We start from the raw sequence: 19524 nt of genomic DNA on the forward strand, positions 1-19524 counted from the left end.
TAGAATATTTAGTGATAAATTCGGGGGCACCTCTGGTGGCTCAGTCGGTTAATTTTCCAACTTTGGCTCAGGTCATGATCTTGTGGTTTGTGAGTTGGAGCCCCACATCAGTCTCTGTGCTGACAGCTCAAAGTCTGGAGCCTGCTTCCCATTCTGTGTTTCCCTCTCTTTCTGCCCCTCCCCTGTTCACACTCTGTCTCTGTCTCTCTCAAAAATAAATAAACATTAAAAAAAATTAAAAAGTTATGTAGAAACCTGTAACACTGAAAAGTAAAACTCAATGAGGAGGAAATATTTTTTAAAAATATTTAAAAATAGGGGCTCCTGGGTGGCTCAGTTGGTTGAGCGTCTGACTTCGGCTCAGGTCATGATCTTGCACTCCGGGAGTTCAAGCCCTGCATCCGACTCTGTGCAGACAGCTCGGAGCCTGGAGCCTGTTCCCAATTCTGTGTCTCCCTCTCTCTCTGCCCCTCCCTTGCTCATGCTCTGTCTCTCTCACTCTCAAAAATGAATAAATGTTAAAAAAAATTTTTTTTAATATTTAAAAATAAGATTTAAATATTTTATATTGATAGAGGGAGAGCATGCGTGAGCAAGGGAGGTGCAAAGAGAGGGAGAGAGAGAATCCCCAGCAGGCTCCACCATCAGTGCAGAGGCCAAGGCAGGGCTCGATCTCATGTCCCTGAGATCATGACCTGAACCAAAATCAAGACTGGGACACTTAACCAACTGATTCACCCAGGTACCCCAAGGAAGAAATATTTTCAAAACATAAATAAATGAAGAGGCATGCCATATTCATGAATCAGAAGAAAATAAATTTCAGTTATCAGTTCTCCTCAAATTGATATATAAACTCAAGGTATTCCAATAAAAACTTCAGCACCTTTCTTTGCATGTGAAGTTGACAAGCTGTTTCTAAAATGGAGTTGGAGGGGCTCCTGGGTGGCTCAGTCCGTTGAGCATCCAACTTCAGCTGAGGTCATGATCTTGAGGTTCGTGTGTTCAAGCCCCACGTCGTGCTCTGTACTGATAGCTCAGAGCCTGGAGCCTGCTTTGGATTCTGTGTCTCCCTCTCTCTCTGCCCCTCCCCCACTCATGTTTTCTCTCTCTCTCTCCCCACCCCCTTCTCTGTCTCAAAAAAAATATCAAGGTCAAAACCAAGATAGGCTGAGGAAATGGAAGTCTGGGTTAAAGGAGACAAAGAAGAAATGATAGTAAAATACAAGTTTTGATCTTGGAGTGGACTTTGGGTCAGAAAAAAATAGCTATAAAAGACATTATTGGCAAAATAGTAGCTATTAAGTACCTATAAACAAATGGCATTATAGGCACAATTTGTAAGTAGACTATGACTTACATAATAGAATTATATCAGTGTTAAATTTACTGATTTTGATAACTTCATTGTGGTTAATTAAGAGAATAGCCTTGCTCTTAGAAAATACACACTGAAGTATCAAGAAAAAGGAGCATGATGTTTTCAACTTACTACCAAATGATTTAGAAACAGCATAAACATACACAGAATCATAAAGCTGTATAAATACACAGCTTTAGTGTGTCTGGATAAGGTATACATTGAATTCTTTGTAATAGTCATGTAACTACTGTATGCTTTAAATTATATCAACATAAACTGTAAATAATAATAATAATAATAATAATAATAATAACCTGGTTTGAAAAGGTCTGGGTTTCTTTTTAGTTTCATCTTTCATTCTCTTAGTAATTTGACAGCCATTCATTGAAAATTTGCCATGTGTCAGGAATGGTTCTAAGCTCAGTCAGCTCTATAGAAATAGAGCCTAATATATGGTTTCTGATATCAGGAAATTCACTACCTAATAAATATGGATCTGGGATAAATGATGTAGCAGAGTTGGTTCAGGACACCATGTAAGACCGGAGAGGCCCTGCATATGCAGATTTTGGATGCTCCAAGGGGATGACCTTTGAGCTGTGCTTGGAAGGTGGAGTGGGAGTTAACCAGATACAGAGGCTTCCAGGCAGAAGATGTACCAGATAAAAGGAATGAGGGCATATAAGGACACCTCATGTTCAGGAAATGCAGGTTGGTTTGTTAAGAATGGTCAGGTAGAGGTCAGCAAAAGGGAGGTGAGATAGGAGCCTAGAGAGTGGCCAGGGTCAATTTATGAGAACTTTCACTGCCAAGTTAAAGATCTTTTCTCTGTATCCTGAATGTGGCATTTTGGAAAAGTATTCAAGTGGAGATGTTCTTTAACACAAAAGAGTCTGTGTCTCAGGAGGGCAATGTTTGGTTGGAAACAGGCATTTGAAAGATGTCAAAGTACAGTGGTTGTTGAAGCCATGGATGTGGGAGGCTGACCAAGAGAGGGGAAGGTGGGACACAAGGAGGATAGGATAGAGACACATCCCTAGGATCATCTATCTTTATAAGACACCAAGAAGGAAAGGATACAAACTTAGAAAAGGGGGCCAAAAGTTGGAGGAAAACCAGGAGAAAATGAGGTGGCAGGCACCAATAAAAAAGGGGCTTTGAAAAACAAAATCCTACAAAGTTTAATATTAACACTTTCATCCTGAGATGAAAAATCTCATATATAATATCTAAATTGAAAATTCAGTTTCTCAGTCATCTGCATATTCCTTGCACTGGCATTTGCTGAACTATCGGATAAACAGCTTAGCTACCATACTCCTCTGTTTATAGATCTTCATCAGGAAAAATAAAGAACTGTACTAGCTGATTTCTGAAGACTTTTCTGCTTTGACTCTCTTTGATATTATAGTTGCTTGCTCAGGATTCAGAGCTCAGATTTGTCTGTGTTTATAGACAACAAAGTTAAATGTGTTTCATCTATACTACGACGTGGCAGGAACTGCAGCTGGTTATGACTTATTTCCAAAGAGAGCAGAGGCAAGACTTTGGAAACATATTTCAAATAATTCTAACAGTCTGCAGTCATGTGAAACTTTTAAGAGTTTAAAGCAACAGAAGAAATAGGACTGCTATTTGTTAGGCCTGCTCAACCACATGGCTTCATTTACATCGTTACATTGGGCTGTGATGTGGGACTAAGGTTAAAAGTTTAGTCTTCAGACAAAACAGGTGATTCAAATGTCGTCATAGTGGAGGTCTTGGCCAGATACTTGCACATGGACCATTTCTGGTTTTTACAAGAAAACTGGTTGTTCATCGATTTGAATATGTTTGTACACACATGTCATTTGTGTGGTTTTCCTGAATCAGTTTTGTTCAGCGAAGAACTAGAGAACATGTGCTTTGTGTAAACACAATGCTGAACACTGCTGAGGAATAGAACGATGGAAATGACACAGCCCCAGGCTGCAAGGAGCTTACCATCTAACAAGGGTGGACAGACATGTCTGTGGGTGTGCTCTTTATAGAAAAGTGGAATCGATGCTATGGTCTGTCCCATTACAGACACAAACGACACACCAGATCTCTAGACTTGAGTTGTAACAGCAGAGGCCCTTTGAAAGTACGAGATAGTATGCATTTGAGCCTGGATATCCACTAAAATATTAATTAGATGTGATACAAATTTACATGAAGTCTGAGACTTAAGGCAGAATAATATTTCATCTCCCTGTGCCCTCCTTCCCAAGGGAAAGAAGAAGAAGCTTCCAGAAGAATAAGGTAATTGCGTTGTACATTGTGACTCTAATATTTTGATAAACATTGTTTGGAACCTTCTTTATAAACTGCTGTTTATGTTGTTTATATGTAAAGGAGGGCTCTGTAAAAGCAAGACGTGTATTTAACAACTACTTAAATAGCACTTACTTTGTGACAGGCACTGTTCTAAGTTATTTACAAATACTCAATGCTTTTTAAAAATTTTTAAGTTTATTTATTTATGTTGAGAGAGAGAGAAGGGCAGAGAGACAGGGAGGGAGAGAATCTCAAGCAGGCTCCACACCACCAGTGTGGAGTCCTATGTGTGGCTTGAACTCATGAACTGTAAGTCAATAAAGAGATGCTTAACTGACTGAGCCACCCAGGCACCCCTCAATGCTTCTAGTAAACATGTAAAGCCTTATTATTCCCATTTTGCAGATACAAATTTGAGGCACAGAAAGGTTAAGTAATTTTGCTGCAGTTGCATTTATGTTATTTTATTTTGTTGAAAGTTCTCAGAGGTAAAAATGGCCTAAAATACTGTTATAAAGGAAGGTGCAGCTCCTGACAAAGGACATTACAGATAAGTTCATTCTCCAGGCTCAGAACGTTGATGCCATCATCCATGCTTCTCTCTCTCGACTTTCTGTGTACTCTTTAGAACCCATTGCTTATTCCTTAGAACATCCCTCATAGTTACTGCTCTTAGAGCAGGGCTCTGGGACCCACATCTCAGGGACTTTATGCTTTGGACTGACTTCCTCTAAGCATGTCTAAGTCCATCTCTGGTTCCTGGAGTTGGCTGGGTCTATTAGTATCATTTTGGAAGGTGTCTCATACCCAGGATAGGTATGGTGTGGCCCGTTTCCCCCTCCAGGGCACTCTCCATTGTTCACTGATGAAGGACAGACCAGGCCACTCTTGCACTCTCTCCAGTCTAATTACAGATCACCTTTCCAACTCTGTCTCGCAGCTTGTCGTGTTACCACAAATTACATCTATAACAAAACTGAACTTTGGGCTGTTCTTCAACATGGCTGTCCTTTTCTCATCTCACATTTGCTTTTAATATTCCTGCCCCACTTCTGTCTCACCCATTTCTCTCCACCAGAGTTATACCCAATCTCGACGGTTTCATGTGTCTCCATTTCCCCAAGCCTTAAGTCAGATGTCATATCTCCTTTTCATTTCCTATCCTTATTTATAAGGCTGTACCTCTTTTGTCAGCAACCCCCAGCTCCATCCCTTAGAAGCTGACTTAAATGGCGTGGAGACTGAGAGACTTGGCCAGGGTTAGGGTTCATATTAGTCAAATACTTGATTGTATTGGCAAAAACATATTTTTACTGCTGCCAACCATTGGCACTTAGATGATTACTTTTATTAAAGATAATCATAGACATTAAGAAGAATATGAAGCTATGCTCTTAGTAAAAGCTGATAACAGGAATAAGCTTGCAATTCTCAAGATGAAAAGCCCAAATGTTATTGTGAATCAAAGCTAAGAACAAAAACAGTCTAAACCAAGACAGTCTAGAAATCTTATTAAATGACATGCATCTACAAAGACATTTTTTTCTTTTGGAAAAGAATAGAGTCAGAGGAAAGCAGATTTCTATTTATTGCCTTTGTTGTCTTAAAAAAGCAGATTCTGCCAAAACTACAGCAGTCATGCAGATCTTGGCATCTGTGATCTCTAACAGGTTTCAGATTTCAGAAAATGACTTGAAAATCACATGTCAGCAAACTAAGGGGGTAAAGGGAAATGCTGATAGGGAACAAGTGAGTTTTATATGCTCTTAAAATTCTCAGAAAAAAATATGCAAAATGCTAATCAGAAAGCCTTCAATCCTTCATCTTCTTTTTATGACAGTGATTAAGCTCCTAGTATCTTTCAGAGACTTAGGCAAAGAAAACCAGCAGGAAAATCAGCACAGCGAATGGCAAACATGTCCTGGGTATGGATTAGACTGAGAACCAGTGTCTCTGCGAACATGGTATTTGGGTAACACTGTCTCTTGATTGGTAAACTTAGATTTGTTATATTTTTAGTCTAAAACACATTGCAACACAGATGTGGATATGAAGGCATAGATGTAATTAGAACAGGCAGTTTGGTGATGAAAGATTAAATACCTCTGATTTCATCTAAGTCTAGCCCAAACCTATTACAGATGAGCAAAAGAAGTCTCCATAATAGTAAAGTGACGTGTTCAAGTTAACAGTCTAGCTGGTGACATGATCACAATTAGAATCAGGTCCTTATTTCCTAGTGTTCTGTCCACTACTTCACATTTGCTCTCCATTCAGCTTAAAACATGTTTTTAGAGCCTACATGTCTGTGGTTATCTTACTGTCAGGGATGAACAATTTGAAAATAGATCAAAGATCAAAGTTGTATTTACACTTCCATTGTGAAGGAACCCAAATTTATGGCTTAAGGAAGCCCTTACAGCACCAATGAATCACGGAGTCTGATAGAGGACTCAGGGGCTGGAATGCCATTTGGTTCATTGTTAGCCTAACTGAACTGCTAACTATGACAACAGAAATATAAATAGGAGGATATTTTTGTGTTTTGTAGGTTTAGAATGTTTCTGTGTGTGTATAATTTATATGTAAAAAGAATATTTGCTTTATTTTTTTTATCTGTGAAGGTCAGGACCGGTATTTCCTGAAATTGGTACTGATTAAGGGTGCCTAGAAACAAACTGTTACTACTTAGCTAAATATCTCTGGGGCATGAACTAAGGGGCTGTGGAAAGAGCAAGGACGTACAGGCCAGATTGTAATTAATCAGGAAATTTGAGTTTTTCAGGTAAATATGTACATGGTGGCTTGAATTATTTTTAAGAAAGCAATTCAACATTGCAGTTATTTGTTTGAAATAATTTTGAAATTGATGTGTAACAAAGCTTTCAAACCTACGCAAGTCCACCAATTCCAAGAATTAGACTTTCTCTTAAAAAACAAAGGAGTGTTTATGTGGTTGAGTATAAACTGCAGATTTTTTAAAAAACTATCCCCTAAAGCACTTTAGTTTCTAACTCTAAAGCAGAATTCGAGGAAGGATACAAAACAGGGAACACAGAGATGTTTCTTTACTGCAAACATGGACCTTGGAGTCCAGCATATACCTCTGCAAACTCACTTTCAGAAGGGCCAGCCCATGACAAAGTGTTTTGTTATATAGATAGCCCAGGTTGTCCCTCAGAGATTAGCTCACACTAGTAACAGTTCTCAGACCAAATATCCCCATTTCAGAAGCTTCTCCTAATACACTCATTTCTGAAGTCAGAGAGCTGCCTTTTTATTTATTTGCCTCCCGGTTCTCCTGAAATAGTAGCAAATGGCACAAACCATGGTCAAGGCTGTCCATTGACTTAAAGCAGGTATAGGTTCAAGAAGGTGGGGCTTTGTATGTATTTCTCTTGAAAACTAGGTTAGAAATGTGACCTAATGCTAGAAGAATCTGTAGCTCCCAAAGAGGAGAGCTGTGAAAATCTGGTGCTGGCGACTGGCAAGTTGCCATGCTGACAGAATTGCACAATTGGCTTCCAAGATCCGTCTCTCTAGTTTATTTTAGGAACCAGTAAGCAACACTAGAGGGCAGACTAACCTAGACTTTTTTTTCTCTTCCAGTGAGCGTTTAATCCTTTGTGTTTGACATGATGCATTATACAAATGGGGTCGTACAAGTGATTAAAATTGTGGCAGTATTTCATTGTCATTCATGGAGATTGCGCCTCAGATGGAATTGCCTTATTTAACTTTGGACTTAGGGCGTTTAATATCTTAAATGTTTAATTTAGATAAAATTTAAGGACAATAAAAACAACAAAAAGCTTGTGAAAATACTGGATGGCATATGATTATTGCAATCTGTGTTCATGGAAAACATGTATCACTATGAGAAAGTGTTAATGTCCAGGTACATACAGAAACCTTTTCCAAAGGAGCTGAACATTTTGAGACATCATCACAATAAGATACATTGGATTCATAATGCCAGTTCATGCCTAATACAGTGTTCTGTAAATTCTCATTTCTTAAACTATGAAATCTCATTCCTTCTTCCTTTGGGCAAGTATGAAACACTCTAAAGACCAAGAAGATAAACTACATGGAGTGGATTGTCCCTGAAATAGACTCAGCATTATTCTCGCTGAAATGGTCTTATACCACCTCAGAATCTTCAGCCCTTTTCGTAATTTTAAGATGTGGTGGAGACAGATGCAGAATTTTCGGACTAGTCATTGAGTGTGGCTGTAATGACGAAACTGGTTGATTGACACAACTGTTCACTAGTCAGTCCATTATTTTGCCCAACTAATAGGTGTAAGGAATGAATATTTTTCATAGCTAGAGTGTCAGGGTTGTCCAGAGAAGCAGAACCAATAGGATATATATACGATTTATTATAAGGAGAAATGACTCCACTGATTATATGGGCTAAGAAGTCCCAAGGTCTGCAGCCAGCAAGCTGGAGACCTAGGAGAGCCTATGATACAGTTCTAGCTTGTGTCTGAAGGCTTGAGAAACAAGAAAGCCAATGGTACAAGTTTTAGTCCAATCCTAAGTCTGAAGGCAGGAGAAAACCAGTGTCCCAACTTACAGACAGTTAAGGGAGAGGGAAAGAAAACTCTCCCTTATTCAGTGTTTTTGTCCCATTCAGCCTTCAATGGAATGGATGAGTTGAGGCACACCTGTATTGAGAAGGTGATCTACTTTATTCAATCTACTCATCCAAATGTTACTCTCATCCAGAAACATTCTCAACAGATGTACACAGAATAATGTCTAGCCAAATATCTGGGCACCTTTTGCCCAGTCAAGTTAATACATAAAATTAACCATCACAGCTAGTCTCTTGTGTTGTATTTATCTCACTCTTTAGAGACATAAAGTGCCTTCATAAACATTCCTTTTTCTGTTCCTTACTACCAACCTGTGGTCTAGGTAGGGCATGCTGTCATTAACACATGGTTATTTATCACAGGCGGTTACTGTGATTATAAGTAATTAAGACTCTGATCTTCATGTCTCTTGCAGATTATGAAAATGAGGCTTAGAGAGATTTCGTAACTTAACAAACATACGGTTTGTATCAGGTCTTCCAACTCTTAGTCCTTGACTCTTTTCACTACATTTCACATTTACTTCAAAGTCAAAACAACAGCTACAACAACAACCAAATCTCTAAAAGATGCATACTCTGACAAAGAAAATCTCCTTGGCTAAATTTGTCCGTTATAATGTGTGTTGAGTCCCTATAATAGGCTTGGCACATTAGAGTAAATGTAACGTGAACTCAGTGGTGGTAGAGATTAAAATGGTCAAGAAATAAATAGAATAAGTATGTCAGCATAATTAGTAATCATGGATCTACAGGAACTGCTCCTGCCTGAGGACTTCTTCTCCACTAAAGACTCAGATTTGTCAGATTCCCTTTTGTTTGTTACTTTTCCCAGACAGCATTTCCTTCCCCAAATAAAACATTCTTGGGACACATAGCACATTTTGTTTATCAGATGCTTCCATTTGGTGACCAGAGCCAGGAGGGCACTGTAAGGGTTTAGCCTCCCAATGATAGCAGAGATCTAAAAGGGGGCAAAGAGCACAGAGAGGAGAAAGGATTACTGAACCAAATTTTCATTATCTTGATTTTCATAATTATAGAGCAGCCATCAAGACAAGATCTTAACTTATTAAATGATGAAACTTCTTTCTATACTTGAGAGAGTTCAGTAGAGTTATAGTGTACTTAGAGATAAAACCTAAAGTTACAATGTATGGCTAAAATCACACACAGACAAAATCACTGTTGAAAATCTTAAATCACCCTTGAAATATGGTGTACAGGGTTTTGCAATCCTGTTGAAAATAATTTGTATGCATACATGACTAATCCATAGTATATAATAAAAATGCATATGCAAAAATTTTTGAAGGCTGTTTTACACAAAAATACATATATTAAAACACTAGAACCACACTCAGCATGGCATGATGCTCATACTTTGGGGGTCCTGTCAACTGAGGCTAGCTCAGGGTCTCATGTACCACTTTCTCTCATTCTGTGGCTTACGCTTATTAAATGGAATAGCAAATTTGAGTTGCATGGTAATTTTTTTCTTTTAATTTTTAATTTTGGCTTAATTTCAGACTTAATGAAAAATTGCAAGAATAGTACAGAGAATTCCCTATGGTTAACATTTTAAACACATTCGCTTCATTTTTTTCTCTTTCATGTATTTTTACAGTAGGTTTTCAAAAATTGTTCTCCCTCCTTTGTGTGTATATTATTAAATCAACTGTATTGTAAGTGTGCTGGTGATGCACATTCACTCGAATTGCATCTCAGACACATTATGACAGTGATTTAATCAGTGTTGCTGGTGTGCATTAGGAGCTGATAAAAATGGATAAATGAGAGATGAGTGAAATAAAGATGCCCAAAATGTTGACCTGGCCAAGCAATCTAAGTCCTAGTAGTATAGTAAAGAATACAAAGAGAGACAGTTAGCTCTTGGTAAGAATGCTGTTTGGACTGAATTACGAAAATCATCACTAAGCCAGAATAAAGTCTGCCTTTTTGTAATTTGCATTACTAATGAGCTATTACACGTTCCTGTTTTTTTTTTTTTAACATACAGATGCGAGTGACATGTATGAGCTCATAAATAATTCAAAGATCCACTGTGAGTTCTCACCTCTGATTTCTATTGTTCCTTAGCAAAGGAGGATGGCTTTCTATTACTGCGGGAGCTGGAAGAATTGTCACCCTGCAATATTATTGTTATTAACATTATTGCAGGTGATTATTGTGATTACAAGTGATTATTCTTACAAGTAATTATTAAGATTCTGAATTATCTGGTCTTCAGACATCAAGACACAACTCATGCATTTGAAAACATAACTCACTGTCTGTTAGCCCATGAGGCTGGTCAGTAAATTACTACCTGATGGTGCTATCTTTGACTACCTTTGTGTTCTTTTACAAGCTTAACAATTAAATGATACTTTCCTAAACAATTCACTTCAGATAATAAAAAATGTTAAAATACAGTAAGTAATACCCAAAGAAGACAGACCCCAATGAATAAGTAAATTAAAGTTTATTGCTCCTTTAGATATAATACTTTGTCAGCTGGTTGCCTTATGGTTTTAATGATATATTTGCAGTATGGTTTTCAAATCTGTGTACATGTAACTAATCTCCATGACTTCCTTTGTTTGTAGAACACTTTGTTTTATTTTAGTTAGCACATCTTACCTCTTACCCCCAAACAATGAGAAAAAAAATGGAATGCTCATTGATTGTTCTGAAGCTTAGAGAGAAACCAGCATTTCAAATGAGAGCCTAGGGAATGTTGAGGAACACCAGCTGCTTGCTCTTACCTATTATGTAACATGGACTTTCGACATGTAAGTAATGGAACTGCACTACCACTTATGAATAGAATAAAATGCCTACTGTGGATATAGTACAGTGCTGGCCATTTTGGAAGGAGGTTTAAGGCAGTCTGAGAGCAGGGAGACAGAGGACATGGGTCTGAGCCATAGATTGGCCATTCACTAGTTGTGTGACCTTGGGCAAATACTCTAGGAGTAAGGTGATAAAGAATCCCACCTTTAATGCAACAGTTACTGGAGGCAAGAATTTATCAAAAGTCATGCCATTTAATCCATACAACAGCCCCAGAGACAGATGTTATTAGCCATATACTATCCTTGGAGAAACTGAGTCTCAGAGATGTTGAGTAACCAGTCAAATTCAAAGACCTAGGCAAATGGAGGAGGGTGGGCTGATGTAATGGTTAAGGCTATGGGTTCTGAATCAGTCAGGTGGAGGTTCAAATCCTCTATTTGGCTCTCTCTCACTTACTGGCTGTGTGTCACTGGGAAATTTATTTAATAATCTTTATTTTTCCTGTTTCTAAATTGGACATATCATTATACTCCTGTCTCATAGGATTGTTGTAAGGTGTGATTAAGATATTTCTGGCAGCTGCTTATATCAGTACCTGAAGTATTTAGTATAATAAAGTGTTTAATTCTTTAGTTATATTATTATTTTATGACAGAACTGGAGTTTTTTAACCTCAAAAGCCCACAGATAACAATAATGACTCTTCTCTTGTATCATAAAATTATTGTGGAGCTGGTCAAATAATGTGAGGAAAGCATCTTGTAAATGGATGTGTGTGTACATCTTTGTGATTACTCTCTTTCTTCTGAGTATGTTGGGTCTCCAAATGTTAGCTTCTGAAAAGCAGGAGTGATGTTTTCATTTTTTCTGGACCCCATGTTTCTAATTCTGATCTCTGAAAACATAAAGTACGCAATAAACCCTAAATCAGTAACTCTCATAGTCATATATCTTGAATTAGAAATTGTTTTTATTTTGTATTTATTATTTTTGATGGAAAACTGTATAATCCTATTTGTCTAATATAGAAGAAGGGTATTATTGAGACCCAAGAATGCTATTCGAGTCCAGCAATCACACTTTTATTATATTATAAATCTCCCTCTTCCACATGTCTTAAATATTGTTCACAGCAACAGAAATCATTGTAAAGGGGCATGTTACTATTTTTAATGCCCACAGGTGTTTCATTCTTAAACTCCTTTTTGCCCATATTAATTGCTACCCTTACCCAGTACTGAAATAAATGCATATTAATTTTTAGTGTTGTTTATTTTATTTCTGCAGGTGTGTATTAATTTTGAAGTCCAGTTAAGCCTGTCTAGACCTTAAATGCCACCAGATCTCTTAAACACACATTTATTTTTTATTGTTTTTGTTACATTCTTTATGATCAGAATTAATGAATGTAGTTTTTATAAAGCTTATTACTTACCCTGAAGACTGGATTTGAACGTGCTGTTCTGGTCTGGTGAGTAAATGGAGATTTAATTACAGATATTTAATTGCTTATTATGAACTTGATGGACTGGAACTGAATAAGCCCTTCTTCTCCGTTTTGCATCTTTAAATGCACTACACAAACTCATCCTGTCTAGCTGCCGTTCTATATAACTTTACCAACTTATGAGTCCTCACTAGCTGGGATTTGACGTAAATGTGTGTATGTTGGACAGTAATACAGGGACAGTCTCTGGTTTTTTTTAAAAATATGTGAAGGAGGAATATTTTATTTTAAAACAGAAATCAAGGTTAACCTTGAAAGAAATGAATTCATGAGTTTAAGAGGAAGATGGATAATCATTTTGGAGAAAACATAATAGGAATTTTGAAATTAGAAAGCACACTCAAAGACTCAAGTAAAATGAAATTCTAATATCTAACTGTATTTATTTTTGTGACAAGTCAAAAAACAAAATGGGATACCATGGAATAGAGGAATTTTAGTGTCAGCAGAACATAGTGATGAACTGTAACAGTGATTGATTAAAATTCCATTACAGTTCCCTTTTACATTATTATTTTTTGGTGCAGTGTAATAGAAAAACCATATTTAATACAGATTTAATAAACTAAATTTTAGTCAAAAAAAATCTTTTTGCACTACAAACATGTTTATCCTGCATTTTAAAATAAACCTAGGGGCACCAAGGTGGCTCATTCGGTTAAGCGTCTGACTCTATCTCAGCTCAGGTCTTGATCTCAAGGTAGTGAGTTCAAGCCCTGAACTGAGCTCCACGCTGGGTGTGGCACCTGGGTGGCTCAATTGGTTAAGTGTCCCACTCTTGATTTTAGCTCAGGTTATGATCTTAGAGTTACTGAGATTCTGACAGCATGGAGCCTGCTTGGAAATCTCTCTCTCCCACTTCTCTTCCCCTCCCTCACTTGTGCTCTATCAAAGTAAATAAATAAACTTAAAAAAAAATCTTAAAATGTTTATGTAATCTTGCTGGTTGATCAGTGTTTTAATCTCAAGAAGTTTATGATTAAATTTTCACTTCAAGTGAGAACATGTATTTATATTTGGACCGAGAATCTGAATACTGTTTATGTTGGCTTGAGAGCAGGAAGTTAAAAAAAAAATTAAAAACAAAAACAAAAAAACTAGTTTCGTGGGTGCCTCGGTGGCTTGGTCAGTTAAGTGTCTGACTTCAGTTCAGGTTATGATCTCATGTTTTGTGAGTTCGAGCCCTGTCTCAGCCTCTCTTCTATCAGCACAGAGTCAGCTTCAGATCCTCTCTCTCTCTCTCTCTCTCTCCCCCTCTCCTGCTCATGCTGTCTCTAAACTAAATAAACATTTTTGGGGCGCCTGGGTGGCTCAGTCAGTTAAGCGGCCGACTTCGGCTCAGGTCATGATCTCGCAGTCCATGAGTTCGAGCCCCACATTGGGCTCTGTGCTTACAGCTCAGAGCCTGGAGCCTGTTTCAGATTCTGTGTCTCCCTCTCTCTGACCCTCCCCCATTCATGCTCTGTCTCTCTCTGTCTCAAAAGTAAATAAATGTTAAAAAAAAAACAATAAAAAAAAAACCTAAATAAACATTTTTTTAAAAACCTAGTTTCAACAAAACTGTCTCACTTAATATGACTCCCAGTGTGATGCCAAATATGTTGTAAATTCACCAATAGTTTTTACTTTAAGTATTCTTTTAGTGTTATGTAACATTGTGGTCCCTTTTCCCTGTGTGGGAGGTGAACAGGCCTTACAGAGGTTTCCTCTCAAACCCTGTCCCTGGGTGTCCAAATATCTATCAGAATGCTAAGTCATGTCTTTTAAAGAATCGCCCTTGCCTTGGTACTGGGTCCAACTTCAGTTAAGTCAGTGAATCTCTGAGGTTGATGAACTTTGCCTCTAAAGATGGATGCTTCAGAAGGAGCTATTAAAGCAGAAGACCTCAGGTCAAACCCTGAAACCCAAGATGGTTATGGAGTTATCCACCACTAAGACCGCCCTTTTTTTTTCAAATTGAAATATAGTTGACACACAATGTTACATAGTTTCAGATGTACAACATAGCGATTCCGCAAGTCTATACATTATGCTATACTCATCACAAGTGTAATTACCATCTGTCACCATAAAATGCACTTAAGACTTCTTTTAACACTAAAAAGCACCACTGCCTCCTGTTGAGCCCTATGTACTGAATACTAAATACTGAGTACTCAGCCTAAGGCTGATCTTTCTGTTCCAGTGGTTGACATTGAGACTGTGTAAATTCTTTCCTCAGTGCTGGTGGTTCAAGGAGATGATACTGTCAGGACAGTGATGTAGCTCTTTCTTGGAGCATAAAATCACGTTCTCAGGGTATAAGCTGACTCCCTCTTGGGTGTTGGAATATGTCCTAGGGGCCAGTAGTTCACAACTGTGGGATTTCCATCCCACTTTGACCTTCCTACTGGGTGCAAGGTCAGCCTTTTCTCATGGGGATTTTATTTTGAGGCTCTCATTGTCTTTGCCTGTCACTTGTCCTTTGATGGGATTGTTCCATTTCACCCTATTAGGCTTCACTATGAATCTTTTGAATTTTTACGAGGATCTACCGACCTCCTGCCTAACAACCTTCAATATCTCTGTCCAACACCAAAAAATATCAGTAGCGCCTCCCTGGATTAGCCTGTACAAATGTTTTCACTGAAGCAGTTGTTTTCATAAAATATATTGTATTTCATAAGGATTTCCATTTATGAAATTACAGTATTTTTGGTTTTGGATAATGATCAAGATTCAATTTGAAGTTATCTGGAAGAATAGTGATTTAGTAAAAATGATTGATCTTCACTTAAAAATTACTTTTTACCATTTAAAAAATTCTTTGTTTTATTGAAGAAAACTTTGTAATATACTCTAGAAAAATCATAAGACACATAAATACTCATGAAAATGCACTTCATTATATTTTCTGGAATATCTTTATCACTATTTCTTTTCTTTTTCACTTGTTATGAGGGTAACAAAAGAATATACGCGGTATTCACAAAATTTGACACATTCACTTTTTTGACCCTCAAAAAAAATAAGATATACATGATAATTTAAAAAAAAATAGTTCTGTATTATATGTGGCCTACTGAGCATCAGCCCAAAATCAGTTAATGCTCTTCATAGATCTAGTTTGGCCTGTAAAGGAACTGCAGACATAGGATATGGTAAGAGGCTTTCTGTGTGTTGTTGGATGGAGGGGATGGGTTGGAGGTGGATAACATCAGGGTGACTAAAGAAAAGATATCAACACTTTTTCCTTCCTGTTCTACCCTAAAAGGTAGATGAAAACTATCCAAATAGAGTCTAGCTTTGGATGATTTAAGACATAAGATACCCATAACTGTCACAAAAATATTCAGCAGTATTTTCACAGAGTAGGGAACAGAAAAATATCTCCAGTTTAATCTATGAGCCGCCCTTAAAGAGTATCATGGCAATGACTACAGGGTATTATGGGCAGTCAGTGGCTGAAAGGGTCTGGGACATCCAGTACAATGGGGTGAAGGTGAGTCACCAGCAAATATAAGCCAAGTCAATATTCAGACCGTACTTTTAATTAAACTAAAGCAAATTAAAATACATATGCTTGCTTTTTCTTAAGTGATATGTTTGTAAAGAATTATTTGGCAGACCCTTTGTGGGAAGGGAACACCAAGCATTCTGTTTTCTCAGAGATTTTTTTGAAAGATTAGTTCAGGGGCACCTGGATGGCTCAGTTGATTAAGCATCTGACTTCAGCTCAGGTCATGATCTCGCAGTCCATGAGTTCGAGCCCCACGTTGGGCTCTGTGCTGACAGCTCGGAGCCTGGAGCCTGCTTCAGATTCTGTGTCCCCCTCTCTCTCTCTGCCCCTCCCTCACCTGCACTCTGTTTCTCTCTGTCTCTCAAAACTAAATAAACTTAATAAAAGAGAGAAAGATTAGTTCAGTCAGTTTGTTGGAGGTCGTGGAGGTATCAGCATGGAAGGACGTCAACTTTAACCATCTCTGGTTCTTCTTGGTGGCTATGTCATCATGGACTCAGAATCATGCGAGTGATTTCCACTTCATATTTCCTCAACCCCTTGCACTTCAACACAGTTTTACTGATCACACTTGGCTCCCTGGAAGTCCAAGGAAGTTTAACACATTGAAGTCACAGCCATAGGAATGGAATCCTGTCATTTTTTAATTGGAAGGGGCCCTAGTCATTATTGAGTACAATTGCCTTTCTTTTAGAGCTAAGACTCATAAAACTTACTAGTAACAAGGATAATAATGACAGCCAACATTTATGGACACTGTGCTGAGCAAATAGCATGGATTATTTCATTTAATCCTTATGACAATCCTGTGAGATAGGGACTACAGTCCCCACTTTACAGTGAGAAATTGAGGCACCAGCAGGTTAAGAATCCTGCCCAGAGTCACACAAATCTGTGAATGTGGAAGTGGAATTTGATCTCAGAAATCCATGTGCAAAGGCAAAAGCTTAACTACTATACCATACTACCTTTTTATTTTTTAAATTCGATTACTGGCAAAATATCACATGGTGATCTAGTAAACTGCAACCCAGATTTTCTCCTTCCCAGGCTTTGGCTGATGATTAATGATTATGACTAATGATTCGATTGAGCAATAGTAATTAACTGCTGACTTTAAATATATTTATGCACACACACATGCACACACACACACATATACTCAGTACTTCTTCATTGTTGTGACCCTTTCTCATTTCTTGAATGCTTCTTTCTTTTCTCAGCTTTGTTGAGATAGAATTCACAAATGTTTGCACATTTAAAATGTACACCATGGTGATTTGATCTATGTATGCATTGTGAAATATTTACCACAATCTGGTTAACTGACACATTGTTTACCTCACATAGTTGCTGTGTGTGTGTGCATGTGCGTGCACGGTGAGAACACTTAAGATTGGTACTATCTTAGCAAATTTCAGGTATGCAATACAATATTATTAATTATAGTCATCATGCTGTATGTACATCTTGTATCATTCTTAAAGACCTTTGCCAGGAGTTTAATTTACTCAATCTTAAGAATTTTGTATAATTTTGCTACCTATATAAGTGTTTGCAAACTAGGAGCATCTCTCTGTCCTTCCCAGCCCCAATTCCCACATGTGAATTCTTTTTCCATTTTTTCCCTTTAAATAAAAGGCTGTTTCTCCTTTGGATACTACCCTGTTGAACAATTATTCTCCATTAGCCCAAACACAAACATACTCTTCCAAGTAGCTCTGACAATTGGTTAAATTTTGTCTCATTAATTTATCCTACAGAAAGGTACATAAACATAAGCTTCTTTACAGATTATTTACCATGCCAGTGAAGCCTCTCAGGTCAAGAAATCAAACACTGCCAGCACTTAAAACCCTTTGTGGGATTCTCCTTTATTATAAGCTCCTACCTCCCAATAGGTAACCTCTCTATCAATATTGTGTTAATTATTCCCTGGATTTCTTTTTAATATATGGTTTTACCATCCATGAGTGCATACATTAAATTTAATTTGGCCAATATGATCCTTATTTTTTTTCATCTCCCCTACGATGTCTTGTCTTATATTCTTATCTTTTCACTTTCACATTTCCGGTATAGAAACTCTGTTTAATCTTTGCATGGTGAATATTTATTCATCATTTTAATCCAAGTTTGTCATCATCTTTACATAGCAGCATACATGCAATTCTTGTGAATTCTCAGATTGCTCTTTTATTTATTGCTTCACTTTGTCATTACATGCCAGTATTCCATAACATCCTAAAAAGAAAGTAGAAATTCAGAAACTTATTAGAGGAGGAGAAATGGCGAGGCCTGGCATTTACTGTTTCTTACTTTAGGGTACAGTGACTTGTGTATGGATTCCACAGTTGGTGAGCTCAGATCTATAATCTCCAGAAGGCTACACATCTGCTTCTCTTGCTTCTCCAGGAACCAGCTGAACCAGCCCTTGTACTAACACCCCATTGCATGAAAAATCCTAATGGAAAATGGAAAATGTAATACATAAAACAAAATCTGAGAACTACTTGTGCCTATTAGAAAAGGCCTATGATCTTGTCTAGCCAAAAACATTTCAACATTGGTCCATTAGAGAAAATGACTATGCTGCTATCCTAAATCATGTTTTGAAGACCATTTAATGATTTGGGGGAAATGCTCCTATTATGGTAAGTGAAAAAGCAGGTTTCCAAACTCTATATAGAGCATAATGCCAGTTTGGTCAAATAAATGCATGGAAAAGAAATGGTGGAGGAAAATACTCCAAAAAATTACCGTGTTTGTCTCTATCAGGGAGATTAGGAGTTATTTTTAATTCATTCTTTACATCTTACGTCTATATGTACAGGCTTTTCTATAACAAGCATGGTACTTTAATAACTGAAAAAAAAAGTTATCTTAAAAAAAAGAAGGGGAACCTGGGTTGTTCATAGGTTAGCTGTCTGACTGCGGCTCAGGTGATGATCTCACAGTTCGTGGGTTTGAGCCCCACGTGGGGCTCTGCGCTGACAGCTCAGAACCTGGAGCCCTCTTCTGATTCTGTGTCTCCGTCTCTCTCTGCCCCTCCCATTCTCATGCTCTGTCTCTCTGTCCATCTCAAAAACAAACAAATAAACAAACAAACAAAAAACTGATGACCTTGTAAGGTAGTTTTCTGCCTATTCTTTGACAAAAGGGCCTGGAGAGGGATTCATGTGTCTTGTTTTTTGTCTTAAAGTCAGAGCCCTGCTGCATATCCCCACAGTTCAACTTGGAGGGCATTTTTGTTTTGATTGCAGACCTTTGGATTGGCGCTCCTTGTCCTTCCTGTTCCTATTCCCCAGGTGCTTCCATCTAGGCACTTTTGAGCTCAGCTCACCTCTCCAACTTCACCTTATGCTCTCGTGAGTGTTCTCTATGGTTTGGGAGCCTTGTTTTCCCTGATGAGTAAGGAAGCCCAGACAAGAAATGTTCTGCCTAATTCTTATCCT

The sequence above is a fragment of the Leopardus geoffroyi genome, chromosome A1 (assembly GCF_018350155.1).
Source record: "Leopardus geoffroyi isolate Oge1 chromosome A1, O.geoffroyi_Oge1_pat1.0, whole genome shotgun sequence".
Classification (NCBI taxonomy): Eukaryota; Metazoa; Chordata; class Mammalia; order Carnivora; family Felidae; genus Leopardus; species Leopardus geoffroyi.